This window comes from Lissotriton helveticus, chromosome 7, assembly GCF_964261635.1.
Source record: "Lissotriton helveticus chromosome 7, aLisHel1.1, whole genome shotgun sequence".
In the NCBI taxonomy this organism is placed as follows: Eukaryota; Metazoa; Chordata; class Amphibia; order Caudata; family Salamandridae; genus Lissotriton; species Lissotriton helveticus.
In genome coordinates this window covers 1,434,090,648-1,434,113,299 of record NC_136068.1, presented here as the reverse complement: position 1 = coordinate 1,434,113,299, position 22,652 = coordinate 1,434,090,648, and the positions used below count along the sequence as shown (strand labels likewise).

The following is a 22,652-nucleotide window of genomic DNA, read 5'->3' as shown; positions in this document are numbered from 1 at the left end:
GCCTGGTGCCGCATTGTATCAGGAAAGCATTTGACACACACCTGTGCCTTTGGATAAGGCCCATATGTAGGACATGAAGCATAGACTGAAGTCCAGGCGCGTCAGTACATCCAAAAGAAAATCCCTCTAAAGTAAGTCAAAAGCCTTTTTAATATCACTAAATGGTAAAGTGCAGGGACCCGCTAGTCAATGTCGCTATGCGAGGGCCTAGTACTGTACTGGGGAAATAAAGCTACATTGTCTTAAGTGAATCAGCATAGGTATGACTTTAAGGAGCTCCTCTGGGTAGCACCTTTTTGCTACAGCCTCATTGAATATAGTCAGCATATGTGGCAGGAGTGACTTCCGAAATTTTTAGAAAATATTCCATAGGGAACCCATCAGGACTTGGTATCTTTACAGGGTTCCTATCTCTGAGGGCTTTTCTACTACTTTTAGCCTGATGTGTCATTCCAAGTCCGCCCTATCCAATGCCAATAAAGTAGGAAGCAGTATATCCATAATCGGGGCACAGACACCTCGTCCGGGGTTCTCACCTGTTTTGGGCACAGAGCTCAATAATACCCCATAAAAGCAGACGCAATCTCCCTGTTACCTGTGACTCTCCTCTGCGAAGGGTTCACAACACCCGGGATCATGTGCTCTATTGTGTCATGGGCTGCCAATCAGCAAAGAAGTTTTCTGGATTTGACCCCCACCCGTAAACCCGACTCTGGGATGTAATCCAGTATTGACACTTCTTGTTATGTCACAACTGCCTCAGCGATGCCCTGTCAATATCCACTTGATGGGTCTGTTTCCTTCACACCCCTTTTTCTCTCTATGCAAGCAATGTGGGTCTCCAACTCTGCTTGTCTCTCACTCTGAAGTGGGACGGCGCATATATATCTTAACGACCGCCAATCGGGTCCAGGGTGAACTCACAGATCCCAAGCTCAGGTCAAGAAATCCACTCCCCTCCTGCAACCGGAAGTGTCTATCCTCACTGTTTGTCAAGCTCCACACAAGCCGTAAGATTGGGCGTTCCATGGGCCTCCCCTCCCACCTTGACCACAACTGGGGAGTTGTCCGAAATCCCCCAGGGATATGTGCTCCCATCGTGTGGAGCAGGTCAGTGGCAGGCATGAAAAGAAGGCCTTTGCCTGACCTTGTTTTATGTGCTGCCAAGGTGTGGGTGTATTCCTACCCCATCCCAGTCGCACTTAAGCAGTCCCTGCGTGGGACCATCACCATGTTGAAATCTTTCCCTACAACTGCACGTCACTAGAGAGCCCACTCAATACACTCAATACAGACCCCACTGTGTTAAGAGTACGCCATGAAAACTGGGTGGGGGAATATATACGTTGACCAGGTTATACACTTGCTTTACAATCACCCCTTCAATTGTTACAAATCTACCCTGGATGCCTGGCACACTGCAGGTAATTACCTGGGGTAGTCATTTGTGTAGTAGAAAAGCCACTCTACAAGAGCCCCTGGAGTATCCTACATGAAATACCTTCTTGTTTCTGTACCTGACCAGGCATGGGCAACTAGTACCTAGTAAGTGTGCTTCCTGTAATAATTTGTTATCAAGCACAAGATGCTTTGCAAAGCTCAATACTGCCCCACGGATTTTGTGATCATTCAGTCCATTGTAATTCCACATCATGATCTTCAGGTCAGAATTACAGGATGCAATTAGATGACTGGATGACTCAAGTGGTATGTCTGAACAAATTGCTGTTAAGGTTTTATGAAAGCTTTTTCAGCAACATTTGAGTAATTAAAACATCTCCAAAATCATACTTAAACAGCAAAAATGTGTAAATCTAAGAAAGCTTGAGTTCCCTTCAAAACTTGTAGAAGATGGCCAATCAAAGATAGTTGATGCTTTATTTAGTTCCATAGTGAGGTAGGAGGCACTTAATCTAAATCAAAGGCATTCAATTCTCTCTTGAAGTCAGAATCTCAGGTTTAAATTACATGATATGTTGCTGGAGTTTGGAATACACTGGCATGTCGAATCTATGACATAATATCAGAACATAAGACAGAATATAGACATACAAAAATATCGACACAAAAATATCGAAATCAAAAATATCGGAGTTCTATCTACATAAAGGTAAGTACAAAAATATCGGAAAAAAATATAGTAGAACAAAAATATCGAAGTTAAAAATATCGTTTTTTTAAATGTATTAATAATAATGTAAAAATAATTTAAAAATACATGTAACTTAGCAAATTAAAAATATAAACATTAAAACATATTAAAAAATTAATAACTAATACATACACATGTAAAATAAATTAAAAAACTGCATATAAATTAATATATATACTTACTCTACATATTGCAACAGTAGGAAAAGCGTTGGATAGCGTAGGGGTAAAAATTACTATTCCCACTCCAGAGAGTGCAACAGTAGGGAAAGCGTTGGATAGCGTAGGGGTAAAAATTACTATTCCCACTCCAGAGGGTGCAACAGTGAGGAAAGCGTTGGATAGCGTAGGGGTAAAAATTACTATTCCCACTCCAGAGAGTGCAACAGTAGGGAAAGCGTTGGATAGCGTAGGGGTAAAAATTACTATTCCCACTCCAGAGAGTGCAACAGTAGGGAAAGCGCTGGATAGCCCCATCTCACTTCTCCCATATCTGAGCAAGCTCACGGAGAAACATGTTAATACGCACTTGTCCAACTTTATCGAACAAACTGGATGTCTAGATCCTTCCCAGTCCGGGTTCAGACCCAAGTACAGCACCAAATCCGCACTTCTTTTAGTGACTGACATCATCAGAATGCCTCTTGACAAAGGACATTCTATGAATCTATGACATAATATCAGAACATAAGACAGAATATAGACATACAAAAATATCGACACAAAAATATCGAAATAAAAATATCGGAGTTCTATCTACATAAAGGTAAGTACAAAAATATCGAAAAAAATATATAGTAGTACAAAAATATCGAAGTTAAAAATATCGTTTTTTTAAATGTATTAATAATAATGTAAAAATAATTTAAAAATACATATAACTTAGCAAATTAAAAATATAAACATTAAAACATATTAAGAAATTAATAACTAATACATACACATGTAAAATAAATTAAAAAACTGCATATAAATTAATATATATACTTACTCAACATATTGCAACAGTAGGAAAAACGTTGGATAGCGTAGGGGTAAAAATTACTATTCCCACTCCAGAGAGTGCAACAGTAGGGAAAGCGTTGGATAGCGTAGGGGTAAAAATTACTATTCCCACTCCAGAGGGTGCAACAGGAGGGAAAGCGTTGGATAGCGTAGGGGTAAAAATTACTATTCCCACTCCAGAGAGTGCAACAGTAGGGAAAGCGTTGGATAGCGTAGGGGTAAAAATTACTATTCCCACTCCAGAGAGTGCAACAGTAGGGAAAGCGTTGGATAGCGTAGGGGTAAAAATTACTATTCCCACTCCAGAGAGTGCAACAGTAGGGAAAGCGTTAGATAGCGTAGGGGTAAAAACTTACTATTCCCACTCCAGTGAGTGCAACAGTAGGGAAAGCGTTGTATAGCTTAGGGGTAAAAATTACTATTTCCACTCCAGAGAGTGCAACAGTAGGGAAAGCGTTGGATAGCGTAGGGGTAAAAATTACTATTCCCACTCCAGAGAGTACAACAGTAGGGAAAGTGTTGGATAGTGTAGGGGTAAACATTACTATTCCCACTCCATAGAGTGCAACACTAGGGAAAGCGTTGGATAGCGTAGGGGTAAAAATTACTATTCCCACTCCAAAGGTTGCAACAGTAGGGAAAGCGTTGGATAGCGTAGGGGTAAAAATTACTATTCCCACTCCAAAGGGTGCAACAGTAGGGAAAGCGTTGGATAGCGTAGGGGTAAAAATCACTATTCCCACTCCAGAGGGTGCAACAGTAGGGAAAGCGTTGGATAGCGTAGGGGTAAAAATTACTATTCCCACTCCAGAGGGTGCAACAGTAGGGAAAGCGTTGGATAGCGTATGGGTTTAAATTACTATTCCCCCTCCAGAGAGTGCAACAGTAGGGAAAGAGTTGGATAGCGTAGGGGTTTAAATTACTATTCCCACTCCAGAGGGTGAAACAGTAGGGAAAGCGTTGGATAGAGTAGGGGTTTGAATTACTATTCCCACTCCAGAGGGTGCAACAGTAGGGAAAGTGTTGGATAGCGTATGTGTTTAAATTACTATTCCCACTCCAGAGAGTGCAACAGTAGGGAAAGCGTTGGATAGCGTAGGGGTTTAAATTACTATTCCCACTCCAGAGGGTGCAACAGTAGGAAAAGCGTTGGATAGCGTAGGGGTTTAAATTACTATTCCCACTCCAGAGGGTGCAACAGTAGGGAAAGCGTTGGATAGCATGGGGGTAAAAATTACTTCCCACACCACTCCCCCTTTAACAAACAACACACTACACATACAAAAAAACACAATATAAATTTCAATTAATCAATTAATAACAATTAATATTACTAAATTGATATAATTATAAATGAACTAATTAACACATATTAATTACTAATTAACTAACAATAATTACCAATAAATAAATACAATCTCTTTAATTAATTACATTTAATTATATCACACCCTATCCCCCTATAAACACACAACCCACTACACATAAATAAATCACATCATTTAATCACTTAATAATTATTAATTTCCAATTAATTATTAATTAACAATAACAGAAAATTAAATATATTAGCACATTAACGCTAATTAATTTAATTAAATAATTAATATTATTTAATTACCAATTAATTATCAATTAACAATAATAAAAAAGTAAATATATTAGCACATTAACTCTAATTAATTTAATTTACTAATTAATATTATTTAATTACCAATTAATTAATTAACAAAAAAATTATATATTAAAATATTAACTCTAATTAATGTAATGAACTAATTATTCATCATCATTTTAACTTTATTTCGGTTTGTTTATGAACCGTAAAAGTACATCGAAAAATAGAAAAAGTACGTTTACAACTCAACTAATACACAGTTACATCTCATTTTGGATGTTTGCAATAAATCAGTTAGCGTGCGGTTTATAATGTGACGATAAAAACACTAAGACAATAGAATACAAGGGATAAAAAAGAATTTAAAACACGGTGGAAGACTAGTTATTACTGAGGCAGAGCAGTCTACCTACATTAAGTAGGTTACTACTACCGAATCAGTCTTCGTCTAATTAACCACATCGAAAACAAAAATTTAGCAATAGCAGTAACTATCAGTGCATTAGTATCAGTTTTTAAAATTCTAAAATAGTCTATATAATTCCTGACTCCTAGGTTCACACATAGCTGTATGATCCATTTTTTTCTGCTGACAGAATAAGCAGGGCAAAACAAGATCACATGGATTAAGGATTCATTTGGGTCATTGCAACCTGGACAAGGGCGAGCTAAACCCAATTTCCATTTATCAGTGTAAGAATGGAGGGGTAGTGTACCATATCTGAACTGTAAATACAGTTTTTTTGCTAAGACAGGTTCTATAATGTCTAATTCCTTCTCAAAACTGTAGACATTCTTGAAATCCAAAAAGCTGTCAGTGAGGCTAGAAGGCCTGGCTGATCGAAGGACCTCTTCTAAGTTATAATATTTTATAGACTCAGCCAGGGTTCTCTTTGAGATGGATTTGCATGTGTCCTCCGGGTTGGACCAGAGATTCTCCATGCCGATCCTAGACGCCTGCCCCCTTATAAAAGATAACCACTTTATCCTCCCTGCGCCCGGGCGTGCCATCACAATCTTTAATTCTTCTCTATAGCACTCAAGCTCCGGGACACTCCACAATCTACGCCAATAGAGAAGCGGGCGTGAGGCAATTACTTCTGCAATGGGCCTCAGATTTATATCCAACCTTAGTGGAACTAGAGGGGTGTTAATTGGTAAGGAGAGCAGCTGTCTAATAAATTTATTCTCTGTTGTGCTGATCTCGTTCGCTGGACAATGGCCCCAGAGTTCCGCCCCGTAAAGGGTGGATGATCTGGTTTGAACCTTATATATTTCCAGCGGTACGCTGACTAGCTTATGGACACAAGATTTCTGCACTTTAAGGATACCCCCCATAGACTGAGAAAGGGTTAAATTAGCCTTAGTCATTTGGGTTTCCCAACTCATTTTATCGTTTAAGGTCAGGCCTAGGTATGTGAAATTATTTACCCTTTCCAGGGCTCGTCCATCCATTGTCGGGCGTGGACAATTAGTTGCAGTGCCATTAAACACCATGTACTTGGTTTTATCTATGTTAATTACCAGATTCCTGTTCCTACAGAATTTGGTGAATTGGTCTAACACCCGCTGCATCCCCATAGATGTTTTTGAGAGCAGCAGGGTGTCATCCGCAAACATGAGTGCAGGAAATTTACCACCAGCTAAGTTAGGGGCGTCACTGTTATGTACACTAATTAGGTCATCAACAAGGCCATTTAAAAAAAGGGAAAATAGCGTAGGGGCCAGTACGCATCCCTGCCTAACTCCCTTCTCAATGGGAAAATCTCTTGTTAGCTGGCCGTATTTGCCATAACGAACCTTTGCATAGGTTATTTCATGGAGTCTTTTGAATTGGTGGCATAAATAGGGTGGAATCCCCATTGTTGTTAATATACTCCAGAGTTGGTTTCTGTCCACCATGTCAAAGGCGGATTTGAGGTCCACAAATGTCAGGTAGAGGCTCCCCCCTTCCATCACCACATGCTTCCAGTAAAGGACCTGAAGCCGTAGTAATTGGTCAATGGTCGATGTTTTAGCACGGAACCCTGCTTGCAGGTGGGAGAGGATGTTGTTCTCACTAATCCAATCTTGCAAGCGTTGCAAAAGCAGTTTGGCATAGATTTTTTGAGTAACGTCAATAAGACTGATTGGTCTATAATTTGACGGGGCCAGCGGAGATCCCTTTTTATAAATCGGAATAATTTCGGCCCCCAGCCAAGTGCTTGGAGGCTCTTGGCCGTCAAGAATAGCATTAAATATGACGGTCAAGTAGGGGACCCAGATCTTCGGCTCATCTTTGAAAAGATCACCAGGGATCTTGTCCAACCCTGGGGCCTTATTACATTTTAGCCCTTGGACTGCAAGTGTGACTTCCGACATAGTAAAGGGGGGGAAGGGCATTCAGGGCCCGGTCTCAAAGACGTTATTAGTAACGCATTATGGGGGGAAGCAGGGCTAGAGTAAAGATCACCAAAGTATGCACACCAGGCTTCCTCGGCGATGTTGGGATCGATCTTTACCTTGCCTTCTGGTTTCCCAGTATGGACCAAGTTCCAAAAGGTTCGGGCATCTTTCGCTATTAATGCCTGTTTGATGGCCTTCCATTTCTCTGTTTCCCATTCAGATTTTGCATGGTAGAGGAGATTCTTATAGGCATTCCTTGCAGCCATAATGGTTGCTCTATGACCTGATTTGATGGCAGAAATTAGAGTGGTCTTCGCCTTCCTACAGGACTGGTTATACCAGGGATTTGTGACACATGCCTGTCGGTTAGTCTGTTTTGCCGGTTTAGAAAAACTAACCGCAAGGGCCAGCATTAATTCTTTATGTATGGTTAAAAATTTAGCGTCTTTATCAGGATTGTAGGCGTTTTCATGCAATATATTTAGGCGCTCAAGGTGGGGAATGACACTTTTATACAGTGATGCCAGATTGTCTGGGGACGGCTTAATAGAGGACCATCGAATTTTTTTACCACCCTGTGTGATCCTAATGGCACTGGAAACCAAATCAGCTTCTTGGTACTCCCCGTCGTGGTTTGGCACTTCCAGTTCTGCTACCAAGGGGTTGTGGTCACTTTCCACGCGGTCAAGTATGTGGAAACATCGAATCAGGTGCCATAGGGACATGCTAACCAAAAGGTAATCTATTGTTGTCGAGTGGCCCATTCCATTATAGGTACTCCTTCCTGGGCTATCCCCCGGGAAGCGGCCATTGCAAGCTCTAAGTGAGAATGTATATGTCAATGAGGTGAGCTGCATGGCCATGGGTGTCCAGATTTTAACTTGGTAAACATTTGGGGGTGGGATCCGGCAGGCGTCATCCTCATCTGTTGTTAACTGTGAGACTCCCCCAAGTGGTTCATAATGACAATTGAAGTCCCCCCCCATTATCACCTTGGTATCACTTGAGAAGCTGTTTAATAGGGCAGTTAGGGACTCTAAAGTATAAGAAACCGTACCCCCCAAAACCGGACGTAGATAGATGTTGATAATCGCTATTTTGGGTGTGTTTCTGCGGGTTAGGAGAATACATAAGATATCACAGGAATTGGTGTTAATTCTTTTAACCGAGAACCCAAGATGGACACCCACCCATATGGTCAGTCCACCAGATGGTCTGCCTCTAGGACCTTTGGTTGCAGGCTCGGCGTAAGTAACAAAACCCAATCTATGCTGGATAGTTCTAGCCCAAGTCTCTGGGAATATACAGATACCATGGTTATCCACATAGTCACACCACTCCATGTTATCTAGCTTTGCAACCAAACCCGCCACATTCCATGATAACAACAATAGATTTTTATCATTGGGACACTGTTGGTCAATTGGCTGGTTAGGGGGTATAACATTTTCCACAATTGGATCACCCACTTCGGGACTCGTCTGTTCCTTAGAGATCTCATGGTTAGTTACGGTGCGGTTGGCATCATCTATGCTAGAGGGGGAACTACCACATTGGGGGGATGTAATTGAGTATCTTGTCCCACTCTGAATGTCCTCCTCTACTAGCCCCCCTCCACCAACACTAGAATCTTTAGCAAGGGGGGCGGCCATGGCTGGAAGTCAATCACAGCCGTCAAGGCCGGAAATTATTATTAATTAATTACCAATTAAGTATTAATTAAAAATATTTACAAAAATATATTAATTAATTAACGAATTAATATTAATTAATTACCAGTTAATTATTAATTAATAATATTTACAAAAATATATTTATTAATTAATTATTATTAAATTACTTCCCACCCTATTACCCTATAAACCCACAACCCGCTCTGATACTAAAACGCAAAATGTAAACAAAATTACAAATTTTCAAACATACATTACAAAACATATTTAACAAACATATAAGCAACATAATAAAATACATAACACTAAACAAAATTTCGATATTAGTAAATTTCGATATTAGTAACATACATACCTTAAAAAACGATATTCTGTCTGTCGATATTTTGGACATCGATATTCTATACCATCAAAATTAAAACATCAATATTATTGTATATCGATATTTTAATTTCGATATTTTGTCTCACTACCAGCCAGTCATCCAAGTAAGGTAAGACAAACTGATTTAGGATATCAAAGACTATTAAATAAAGGACACATTGAAAAATGACTAAAGCATTGAATATATCATGGGTCAAACATTAGCAAATTGCAGAGCTATCGTATGTGCCTCTACATGGGGTGATTGTAATGACACAGCTAAGATGTCTTGGTGAAAAAAAGAAAGACTTCTGGCCTATACTATGGAAAAGTCTGCTGGCATTGCTGAAAGAGCAAATATGGGCACCGAAACTGCAAGAGCCAGAAGGCTTAGAGCTTTTGCCACCTTGGGTGTTTCCACAATAAAAAAGAGCCACACCCATTGCACTTGTGCTCCGTATTTAAAACCTATGAAAGGAGGAGAACACTTAAGGAGTTAACTGCAGCCAGGTAACAAGCTTTAGTAGTTGAGCATCTGTGGAGCATCACACATTTCCAATATATTTGACCCATTTTTACTAGGGAGAAATTTCCAGTGTTGAAAGGATGAAAAATACCTTGTAGCAGGCTTTATGATGCATCTTGTTTGCTTGATGATGACGTTTTGCCTCCAGCAATATTTTAGCTTTCAATGAAACCTGGGGAAACTTTAAAAATTCCAGCATCATTTGCGTTTATTAAGGATCTTCCTGTTACGCTTCCTATGCAAAATTCCTGAAGTTACTATAGTACACCACTTCACATGGTTATGTGCCACTCGAGGAAATGGTATATTTCACGGTAAAAATATGCTGCAAATGCACAGAAATAGCAGAACAAGAGTGGCTGTTGTTCACAGTGCTTTTATTTAATGTGACCTCATGTCATTTTTCTGTATTTTCACGGAATAATGCTAAAACAAATTGCACACATTTTACACCCCTACTTTGAATCCTGATTTATGCTTAATTATTTTGTCAAGGAGAAAAATATTATTTTCAGGCATTCTTTTGTTCCAGACAGATTTATGCTTAATTATCTTATTATTAATTTCCCTCATTGAGGGAATGGTGCCGCAGGAATGGAAGGTGGCCTGGGTGAGACCCATTCGGAAGAACTCCAGCATCCCATGGTCAGAGCTGCCTAACCTCTGCCCAATCTCACTTCTCCCATATCTGAGCAAGCTCACGGAGATACATGTTAATACGCACTTGTCCAACTTTATCGAACAAACTGGATGTCTAGATCCTTCCCAGTCCGGGTTCAGGCCCAAGTACAGCACCAAATCCGCACTTCTTTCAGTGACTGACAACATCAGAATGTCTCTTGACAAAGGACATTCTATGATTCTGGTGCTGTTGGACCTATCCGCGGCATTCGACACAGTCTCCCATGATATCATGCTCAGAAGATTGGAAGACGCAGGGTTAAGGGGGTCAGCTCTGTCGTGGATGAGGAGTTTCCTGTCCGGTCGCTCGCAAAGTGTCAACCTTGGCCCATATCGCTCGACTCTCATGGAACTGACCAAGGGAGTGCCACAGGGCTCTTGTCTTAGCCCCACACTATTTAACATATATGTGCCCCTTTGGCCGGCCTCCTGGGTTCATCCCCGTTTCATACGCTGATGATACGCAGCTCCTTTTTCCATTCAGTAAACTTCCAACGGCGGTCCAACGGGCCTTCTCTGATGGAATGCGAGCTGTGTCCCAGTGGATGGCAAACAACTTCCTGCAATGTAATGTGGGAAAAACAGAGGTGATGCTGTTCGGGGAAGCTCCCCTTCTGTGGACCCCGGAATGGTGGCCATCAGATCTGGGTCCATTGGCTGCCTATCCGCCAATAGATCAAATTTAAAACCTGCTGTATTATCCACAAAGCACTCCTTAATATGGGCCCTTTCTACTTGGCCGACAACTTCATACCCTACACTCCTTCTCGCGCTCTTCGTTCTAGCAGTAAAAATCTTCTCGAAGTGCCAATCAAGGGCAAGATTGGGAGGGAAGGCCCTCTCCTACCTCGGTCCACGTCTCTGGAATGAACTTCCTGACTCTCTTAGACTCTGTCCAGAACACATGATATTTAGGAAACTGTTAAAGACTTTTCTGTTTCTTACCTATTAACTACGCTAGTGTCCCAATTTTCCTCAGAGCCCGCTCAAGCGCAGAGATACTCCTTCGGGAGTTGATTCAAGCGCTTTATAAACATATAAATAAATAAATAAATAAAAGGAGAAAAGCGTTACTCTCCGCCAATGTAAATGACTGAAGAAGGTCAAGCTTTTAATGTGCACATGAATTAATTGAAAAGAAACTACAACACAAATGAAGCTAAGCAATTATCAGAGGATATATAAAAACATTTGTAATATAGAACTAAGGGCTTCATCACAATGCCAGTGGGACTGCCACTGGCAGGCTGTCAGTGGTGGTCCCTCCGACAGACAGCAATTTGAGCCCGCCACTGCATTATTATACAGGCGGGCAGACCCTTGCATCTCAGGGGACAGATTGCCGCTTCTGCCGGGATCTGCTAATTCCGTCGGAGTCGGCTTTTGGAATCATGATCCTGAATGGAGGCGGTGTATGCTCAGGCACCGCCCTCAGGAGAACAACGTCCCTTTCTGTATGCCTGTGTTCATTGCGGTCCTAACACCATGAAAAGGCAAACAGAAAGGAACTTTGGGGATCCCAAGCAGTGCTCCGTGGGCCACTGCTAAGAGGCCAAGGAGGCACATGTGGTACCCCCAAATCATGCATACACCATGTGCTAGGCACCATCTGGTTTATGGATGTTTGTAAACCACAAATTCAGCGTTGGCCGATCACATGCCCATGGTGGTGGCAGTGGGATGCTCAGCCGACTGCCATCATAATGTGCCCCTTAATTTGGTGGGAGTCTTCTCTATTGCCCAGCTAAATGGCTACTAAGCATTGGGAGCTGACTGACTGAAATATAAGCCAGACTTGAATTGCTTTCAGAATATGAGACTGAACTAATGAGCTGGCTACTTTGTACTGAAAGACACACATGACTTCCCCAAAACTTTGGGCCTGATTACGAAGTTGGTCGAAAAGCATCCAACCGACAGTTTGATTTTCCTGGACTGTGTCGGAACCCATCCTCCCAACTCGTTTTGAAACATTTCGACTGACCGATTATGATGCTCGCAGTTGGAAAGGGAACCATTCGGTCATTCCAAATCGGTTCCAACTTGCATTCAGAGAATCCAAGTCGGTTGAAGCCGATTTGTACAGCTCAATGGACAGATTATGATGCTAGACTCCCCACAGCCTTTCCGACACAAAAAGGATGTCGGAAACTGACTTCTTTAGGGGTCCCTAGCAACCCCCCTTCCTCCTGAGTCTTCCGGTTCGGTGTTGAGGGGGTATCCAAGGGGTCCCCCTGTAAAACCATGCACAGTGTGGGAGGCACCATGGGGAGCCTATGTTGTCAGTCGGAACTCAGACTCCCATTGAAGTCAATGGGAGTACTTTTGAATGGTGTTCGGACGTATCATAATGGGTCAGGCGGAACCGCCGACAGCGAGTCGGTTGGAACCGAATCTGACAAGGAGTCGGGCAGTTTAGTTTCCGACCGACATCGTAATCAGGCGCTTTGTGTTGCATTACATTCAATGCCTTCATGAACGGAGCAACTGCAACCAAGCTTGAAGACAAGATGTCTGCTGGAGACCTAATGCAGTCCTGTGCTCTTCACAGTCAAATAGTTCATGGTCTCTCTGGTGGGTCACCTGGCTTTGGCTTCCTGTTGCTGGATTTATACACAGCTCTACACCTGGGTCCTGGCACCCAACATCTAATACCTAAAACTGTTGTTGTCAGCTCACCCTTTCTTTTAGTTAATTTAGTGAAAGAGGCCTTGCAGTCCATGGATTTGATTTGCCGTGAGTACTGCATTGCACCTATTCAGCAGCTTACACAACCATATCTAAACTTGGCCCCACACCTCCTCTTTTCATTGGCTCTTATAATGTTTGCTAGTTATTGCCTTAATACCAGCCAGGGGGTACATCTCAATGCTGCTCTATACCTCTCTGGACAATATACCTATATCAATCTCTGGGCATCAATGTATCCTAAATAAATGAATACATTAATAGAGTAGGAGGTAAACTCCAGAATAGTAAACTATTTATACAGTAATATCCATTTCCGAGATCACTTGATGGCATTATACACAAAACAGGTCTCCTCTCCATTCAAACTAAGCCTAGATTGGAATGGGCTCTAATATCATTAATGTTTCTACTGCCAAACCACTGCATGCATATTCAGGTTGTACAAACCTAACTTGAGGTGTCATATGAAATAAGCCACCCAATTGTCCCAGTGATATCCAAAGGTCACAATAGCATTTACAACAAGAATAAGATCTTTCTCAGTTATCGTGCTGATGAATAACATGGTTGCCTGGCAACACAGAGCTGACTCGTTTAATAATTGTGGAGTGACTGGAAAACACAAAGGCAGGTGCAAACCTTGCTGACAAACAATCCAATGTTCAAAGATAATTAAGTATAGACCATGATGGATTAAAAAGAAAAGCACTCAACAGAATAAAAATACAAGTTGGGACAAAAACATAATAAACATGGCCCACTGTTCCCAGTCTCCCTCGTGAAACCACAATGTGACAGCGACTCAAATATGGAGTTGATCATACCAAGGCTTACAGGCCTACATGATTTTGCTCAGAGATCAAAGATTAATACTGACATTATGCAAACTGAAATCTGGGAAAGAGGAAAGACATCAGAGAGCTAGCCTCAAGAGTCTCAGACACGGAGACTAGAATGAGCTTCAACAGAGACAAGAACAATATAATTAAAAAAAAGAATGTCAATTTCATCTCAAAGAGGCCTGGAATTGAAAAGGACAAGAATCAAATTGGAAATGGAAAATAAAAATAAAAAAAATAGAAATGCTGCAAATTGTTGTGCTTCATCGAGGTTGTGAAGACAAAGCCAATTGATGTTGAATTCATTGAGGAATGACTACCTAATCCCTGAGAATCTCCCTTGTAATTAAAGTGAACAAATAGAAATGTTTCTGGGATCCCTCCCAAGATAAACTTTGGGGCATATTATCAAGGAACGGCATTAAAATTATCGCCGCTTTAGCGGCAGAAAACTGCCTCTAAAGCGGCAATAATATGCTCGATAACATGCCCTTGAGAATTCCAATAGAAGCCCATGTTCTGGTGTTAACATGGGCTTCTATTGGAATTCACTATGGCATATTATCAAGCCCATTATCGCCGTTTTAGCGGCAGAAATCTACAGAGAAGACTTCTGGCTTTCAGGACAAGACTACAACACCATACCTTTTTTCTTTATTCCCTGCAACATTCAAGATCACATACGATGGTAAACCCAGAATTTTCCGTTATCCAGCAGACCTAAACATGTTTATATCCAATATTTCCCTATCAGATACGTACATTTGAAATGTATGCTTATTTCATGTCTACCAGTTGGTGAGGTTTTTCATTTCATCATTCTCTACAAATACTCTCTACTAAAAAGGTAACCCTCATGACTCTACTCTATACCATCGACCTTCATTTCCATCCAATGTTACTGCCTAGTAGAGCTGCTTAGGAAGTTACTCTAAAATATTTTTTTTTTAGCTTTTCATATCCTACTTACCCTCAGTAGTTCCTAATTGGCGAGAACACCCTCAGAATGATACACCATAGCATATATTTCAGCTCATATGTAACAACATACACTTGATGGTGTACTTCAGTGGACTTATTTTGAATTCACAGTTATTGAACTATCCTTATTTGCCTCCTGTTTTTTTTGATTATCATTCCTCCCACTTTATTCATAGCTTGTAACTTATTGGCCTTACGTTCCTTAGTTGAATGATCCTGTTAACTCACTATTATGATTTACTTACATATGGATTCATATTTAAGTTATCCCACAAATAGGTACAACATATTCTGTTCTCCTACTATGATCCTAACTTAATTAACATGGATTGACATCATCACAAAACAGTTGGACGGCCTCCTTTAGTGCCCTTAGTCCTGTAATTAACCTTAGGGAAGGAGGGATAGAGTTTCATGCAAGGAGTAGGATGGGGGAGAAATTTAGGGTAACTCTGAGTCTTTATTCTTTCGCTCTTCTCTTTCCTTTCCAGTATTACTCTTCTATGCTCAAAGTTAGTTCTGATGACTCTCTCATAATTCATGGTACCTTTATAATGTCTTATTTTACTATGTTTTCAACCTATTTAGGTGATTTCCAATCAGTAAACCACTTACATACATTTTCTTTGTGATAAGATCTGATTAAAAAATTATTTTTATTATCATAACAAAAAGTCCACCAGAATGCAATATGTTTATAATTTGATGATCAACTAAAACGTTCAATTTACCCTCTGTATTTATGAAAGGGATGAATCCCCCTGTAAAAATATAGAAAATTATGGATTACTTTTATAAACTAAAAGGTGATATCCTTCTTTGAGAGACTAGAATATCAGAGTTAGAGCCTGTTTAATGTGCTCCCATGCTGCTCACAGAAAAGAAAAGGATTTGTCACTCTGCTCTAAAAATAAATTGAGTTCGGCAACTGTCTCTAATCAAAAAGACTCAATGGGCAGATGTTTGATTACCCAGCTACAAAAAAGACAATGCAGGGGTCTTTATGATCAATATTTGCACACCCAGCAGTATCACCCCTAACGTCTGGTAAATCTCAACACACTAGTCTCTAACCTTTTGATATTTGCCTGATTATTGGAGGGGGCTTATACCTCCCAGAGGAAGTATATTAGCTAGAATATTTAATACCAAATTAATTTAAGCCCAACCAATCAGTAGATTTGCAGAGTGCTACTTGCTAGCCTTGAGGGTATGCAGGCTCTGAAAGGGTCCAGTAAATTAGCCAAATAGCCAGGTCTTCACAGAATTTTGGAACTCTGGAAGAGATGGGGTGTTCTGTAGATTGAAGAGTAGCTCATTCCATGTCTTTACTGCTAGGTAGGAGAAGGAGTGACCTCTGTATTTGCTGTGTCAGATACGGGGTGAGGGTTAAAGAAAGGGACGTGGAGTGGAGGTGTCTGGTGGGCTGATGGGAGTTTAGGTGGTGGTTCAAGTAGGCAGGTCGGCAGTTGTGAAGGGCCTTCTATGCAAAGGTCAGGAGCTTCAACTGGCATCTTTTCTCTACAAGGAGCCACTGAAGTTCCCTGAGGTAGGGAATGATGTGGGTTTGTCTATGGAGATCCAGGAAGAGTCAGGCTGCGGTGGCCTGTATGGTCTGTAATCGTCGGAGAAGGGGATCTGCGATCCCTGCGTTGAGTACATTGCTGTAGATAACAAAACAAATAACACTTACAAATGGTTAATTTCTGTAACTCACTCACACATGGCATCTTCATAAACCATCAGGTACAGATGTCACATGCTTCTCCCACTGTCATAATACTGTCATGATGTTTTCTCTAGAATTGATTACAAACTAACAAACAAATTACAGTTCTTAAATGTTTTTATCTCTAAAATAGAACCAACTGTTACATCAGGACATGTACGCATCTGTTGTGATTACTAACCTGTTTGGCTTGTTCCTAAGCTCAATGAATGGGAATAAAAGATTTCCTAATAGAGGATGAAATAAGGAGGACTAAGATAAATCCTAAACTGTCTCAAGGTAAATACAAATAGGGTGATATCACCCAAATGCCGCTAGGGTGTGCTAAAAGCAATAATACACGGCACCGTAATCATTATAAAGGCAAACAAAAACAAAAGGTAAAAACTAAAATTAAATGATTTAGAATTGAAAATACACTCCCTACACCATAAAGATTTATAATCCATGAATTGTAAATTATTTCCAGATATTACAAAATGTAAACGTGAATATAATAAATTAAATGGATAATACTTAAGTGAAACTTCAAACACAATTGATGAATGATAAGGCTAAAGCTATTTTACTAAAAGTCACCAATATTCTAACCATCAGAAATCTTGCTAGTTCAACAAAATCTTAAAACAAATATATTCTGAAGGAATTCCACTCTTTCATCAAAAAGGTAAATTACACAAATGGAGATATCTAATTTATGGAGTGAAATTAACATCTGAAAAATATTAAGCTCTCAAAGGTAAGTGAGGAAGATAAATCTTCACTTGATAAAGAGGTCATCACCACAGAAATGTATAAAACCATAAATGTATTAAAAGTAGACAAAGGCCACGGCCTGATGGCCTACACAGGTAATTCTTTAAAATATGTTCACACCAATTTGTCGATCCCTTGTGTACCTGTGCTCATCTATTTAGAAAACTCTGGAAAAATAGAAGGGATTGGAATGAAAGGTACAATAGTAATCATGCCTAAAGAAGGGAAAGACCACGTAGACACAGGAGACTATAGACCAGCAACTCTAACATGTAGGCTACAGTCCTAACATCAAGATTGGAGAAGGTTCTTCACTGATTCAACACAAACGGAATTTATAAATGGTAGAATTGTATCATAACATAAGACTTTATTAACATAAAAAAAGTCTTATGGTCTTTGGTGAAATATGTTCTGTTTAAGTATACCCTCTTGGAGGATTTAATTTATATTTGCTTTGTACCTTATGAAAACTCTGAGGCATGCATAAGAATAAACAGATCCCTATTTAAACTTTTCCTTCTCACATAGAGCACTAGAAATATGGGCCCATTATCATTCCTTCTATGTTTGTTGGTTATTGAACCTATCTTTTCAGCCATGATGTGCAATTCCTATATTTGTGATATCCCTTTCAAATCTGGCAGTCTGGAAGCAGAAGCAGATGCTAACAAAATACTGATATTAATGAAAAATGCTCCGACAGTTATGCCAGCAATGTTGGAGCCTATTTTGAATTAAGCAGACTTATCCGGTTACTAATTAAATACAGAGCAGAACGGAGGATTTCCCATTGAATAATGTATACAACTCACAGATGTTTGATTCGTTCAGCCTCAAATGGCAACAGAGTTCTATAAACTACTCAGGCATCTAGTTTAATATGGACTTGAAAGATTCAATCAACCTTAACAAAAGTAAAACCTTGAGGAAAATCCAAGCTCTTTCAACAATGTGGTCTCCTACATTTATCTCCTGGTGGGGAAGACTTGAAATTACTAAAATTATAATCAATCCCATAACAATCTTTGTAACCAGTAAGCTCTCCATTTCAATTATATTTTGTGCAATTATATTTACATTAGAATTCAAGTTAATTTTGTGTCTACTCTTTTGTCTAGATTCCAAAAGTGGTACAGTGCACACCAAACTCGTCGTTTTTTTCTACAAAGCTGATCTAGTCTGTAAATTTGAACTGTTGGCGTGTCTCCTGTACCAACGTGATCCACCCTGGTTTCACGCGATTGTAAATACAACAGTGAGGAAAGCGAAATTTCACTCCTTTCCAGGCACACAGCATGTTGCGTTATTCTCGCATAACTATGTATTACATTATGCAATGAAAAAAATTATGATTCCAACTATTCCAACATCTTTTAGTCATGATGTTTTCAACAAAGTTTCTCATGCACCAGATATGCCCATCCGGACCTTTTTCTGGGCACGCTAGAATCCACCAAACATCCTCAGCCATAAGTGATGTTATACCCAATGCATTTCAAGCCGTTAGTGGCCCTTCGTCAGGGGTTACTACAAATAAAAGAACAGTGCCATTAAGTGTTGTGAATTTCAAGATTTCCATGTCTTCGTAAACAATGTATAAAATTATTCTAGAAACCATCATACAGTTGATCATGCCCAGCGTTTTCCCTCCACAGATGTATTAATACACTGCAAATAATGTAGCGTAAAATGCCTCTCCCCCGTTTAATCTCACCTCCTACATTGACTTTCCCATTAACCAATGCAATGAACAAGATATTCCCCATCATACACATATTTCCACTTTGCTCTAAATACACGATGCTGTATTGACAACCAGCTAAAACTAGCTTACGTTCCGTCAAAACTGCTCCCCTTCTTGTTTTTCTCAGCGGAAAAAGCGATTTGCGTGTAACTGACTTTCCTCCTCTTTTAATAATAATAATAATAATAAGGGAAATTTATAAAGCGCATGGTTACACACAAATGGCGTGTCCCCGTGCTGTGGTGAGTGAAATCAGCAGAGTCGCACCGCAAGGCCAGCCCGGCTTACTGCGTGTAGAGGTGGGCTTTTAATTTCTTCCTGAAGCCAGGTTCAGATGGCTCCAGGCAAAGGTCCAGTGGCAGGGCATTCCAGCTTTTCGCGGCCATGTATCTAAAAGACCTGCCCCCCCATGCGTGCCTTTTTTATCCTGGGGATTATTAGTAGCCCCGCACAGGAGGACCGCAGAGCGCGCGCCGGCGGGTACCGGGTGATCAAGCCCTGAAGCGGAGCTGGTGCCTTACCACCCAAGATCCGGTGGCATGTGCAAAGGGCCTTAAACTCAACCCTGCTCCTTACTGGGAGCCAATGAAGGGCCTGAAGAGCTGCCTTGGACGCTGATCTCTTAGGGAATTTCAGAATCAAGTGAGCCGCTGCATTTTGCAGCACCTGGAGGCGGTTGATGGCCTTACCAGTGGCTCCCAGATAGAGCAGATTGCCATAATCAAGGCGTGATGTGACGAGGGCATGCACCAGCGTCCTGCGGGCTGACGTGGGGAGGAGATCTAATACCTTCCGCAGGCTTTTTAGGACGCTGAAGCAGACCCCCACCACACGGCCTATCTGAGGTCCAAAAGACAGATCCGCGTCAATCCACACTCCCAGGTTTCTGGCTTCTTGACAGGGTGTAGGGACATCCCCTAAACACGATGGCCACGATGCCGATGACCAAACAGACGGGCTTCCCCCCACCACGAGCACCTCAGTCTTGCTGCCATTTAACTTAAGACAGTTGGTGGACATCCAGGTAGCCAGTTCCTGCATGCAGGCCCTGAATCTGTCCACCGCAAGACTGGGCACGCGCGAAAGGGAGATGACCAACTGCGTGTCATCGGCATAGGACACTATGTGCAGGCCGTGGCTTTCAGCGATGGGCGCCACCGGGGAGACGTAGAGATTAAATAAAGTTGGGCTCAGGGACGAGCCCTGAGGCACGCCCTGGCCCAAGCCAATCTCCCTAGAGTAGCAGCCTCCCTGGCGAACCTGAAAGCCTCTCCCTGTCAGGAAGGACTGGATCCATTCAAGTGCAGCTCCTGATATCCCTCCGTCATTCAGACACTGTAGCAAGGTGGTATGAGCTACAGTGTCGAATGCCGCACTTAGATCCAGTAGGATGAGAGCCATAGTCTGGCCCTCATCCACCCCCTGACGTAAGGTCTCCACTGCCATCAGAAGCGCTGATTCAGTCGAGTGGCGGGGACGGAAACCAAACTGGGTCTCGTGCAAGAGGGCAGCCTCTTCCACGAAACCCATCAGTTGAGTATTTCCCGTTTTCTCCGCCACTTTAGCCATATAGGGTAAGAGGGAGATTGGCCGGAGGTTTTCCAATTTTTCGAAGCTGATGTTAGGCTTCTTTTGGAGAGGTAGCACCACCGCCTGCTTCCAATCTCTGGGCACAGTCTTGGTCCTGAAGCAGACATCCAATAGATGTCTAATGTACGGTTCCAGCACTGGCAAGCTCTCAGCTAGCCGTTTAGGCGTGGTGGGGTCCCGAGGGGAACCTGATTTAACTGACCCACAGATCTTCAAAAGAACCTCCGGGGATGGGGTGACGAAGTTAGTCAGCATGTGTCGGTCCCCCCATTCCCTCGGGGATTCTACAAACTCCGACCCTGCGGTAGGATGGCTAGGGAAGGCCGAGTATATTTTTGCTACTTTGTCGGCAAAGAAGTCCACAATCCTATTACAGGATTCCACTGAGCAATCAGCTGGTACAGTGGAGGGCATCCCACCCGAAAGAGTTTTATATACTAAAAACAGTTCTTTCGTAGAATTCCCAGCCTCCATAATCCTTAATTAGTGTAACGAGACTCCACCCCTTTTAATTAACCAATGCTCACATCCCATTTCTTCCAGGGTCTAACCTTCAAGCCTACATTACCCATAATACACTGCTAGAGTCTTCATCTATACAGAGACCTGCTTTTGCATGATTCCCATTAATTCATAATACCCTAACTAAATGAGAGAACTCACCCCAAACGGATCCATCTGAATACCCCGCCCTCCCTTTTGATGTTAAAAGTCACGCTGATGCTTAAATACTACCGTAAAATATTGCAGTATTCTGCGTATACATTACAACATATTAGAAAGAGAATTTACAAAGAAATAAACATATTATGTTCTTCGAAATCAATATGTCCATGTCCTCAAAACAAATCCAACACAGTTCTTTAAAGTCTATGACCGGGATGTGCCATCCCTCCTGTGCCGTCTCCATGTACTCTGTTTTACTGATAATCCACTGGGTGCTACTGTAGTTAGGGCAGACATGTGACTAAATTCCAAAAGCTGTACAGAGCACACCAAACTTGTTGTTTTTTTCTTCAAAGCTGATCTAGTCTGTAAATTTGAACTGTTGGCGTGCCGCCTGGACAAACGTGATCCACCCTGGTTTCACGCGATTGTAAATACAACAGTGAGGGAAGGGAAATTTTACTCCTTTCCAGGTGCACAGCATGTTGCCTTATTCTCGCATAACTAAGCATTCCATTATTCAATTTCAAAAATGATGATTCCAACTACTCCAACATCTTTTATTCAATTGTTTATTGTTCTTATCATGACACACGAGGGGTGCTGATGTTTTCAACAAAGTTTCTCTTGCACCAGATATACATATAACATCACTTATGTCTGAGGATGTTTGGTGGATTCTAGCGTGCCCAGAAAATGGTCCGGATGGGCATATCTGGTGCATGAGAAACTTTTGTCTAGTACATATTTCAAGACTTAGCATTTGTAATAGATTCTAATTATTTTTTTTTCATGTCCTCCTACTGCCAAAAAGTAAGGCAAAACTCAAGATGGGATACCTCTTACTACCAAATGAAATGGGCGTGGCGCACCGCTTGTTTATTAAAGTTATTTGAAAAAGGTGAACAGAGTATCAAGGTAAAGGTGCTCCTACAGGCGGCGTAACTGTTCAGGGTACGTCCTGAATGGTTGAAAAGTTGAGTGCGCTACGGGGGTGTAGGCGCATCCCTGTGGTGGGCACACTTATGTGGAGCTGTGTGTGGTGAGATACCTCTTACTACTCCATACCAATTTTCACCAGCCCTTCGGTTAGGCAATGGAGAGGGATAGAGCATTCCCTTCAAGAAGACACGATACCTTCTCCAGTCCCGTTCACATTATCCGGTTTCATCTGTCTAAGTTACTAAGGAGACTTGGTCTGACGGTGTTTTGGCTTAATCATTGGACCCGGTACCTCTTTCTCTCCAAGTT

At 41.4% G+C, this 22,652-nt stretch overlaps 1 protein-coding gene across 2 annotated transcripts in view; it reads right to left on the bottom strand.

Moving 5' to 3' along the window:
* LOC144770336 (cytosolic phospholipase A2 gamma-like) overlaps positions 1-22,652 on the bottom strand; it is a 902,397-nt gene that overhangs the window by 30,715 nt on the left and 849,030 nt on the right. The window lies entirely within an intron of this gene.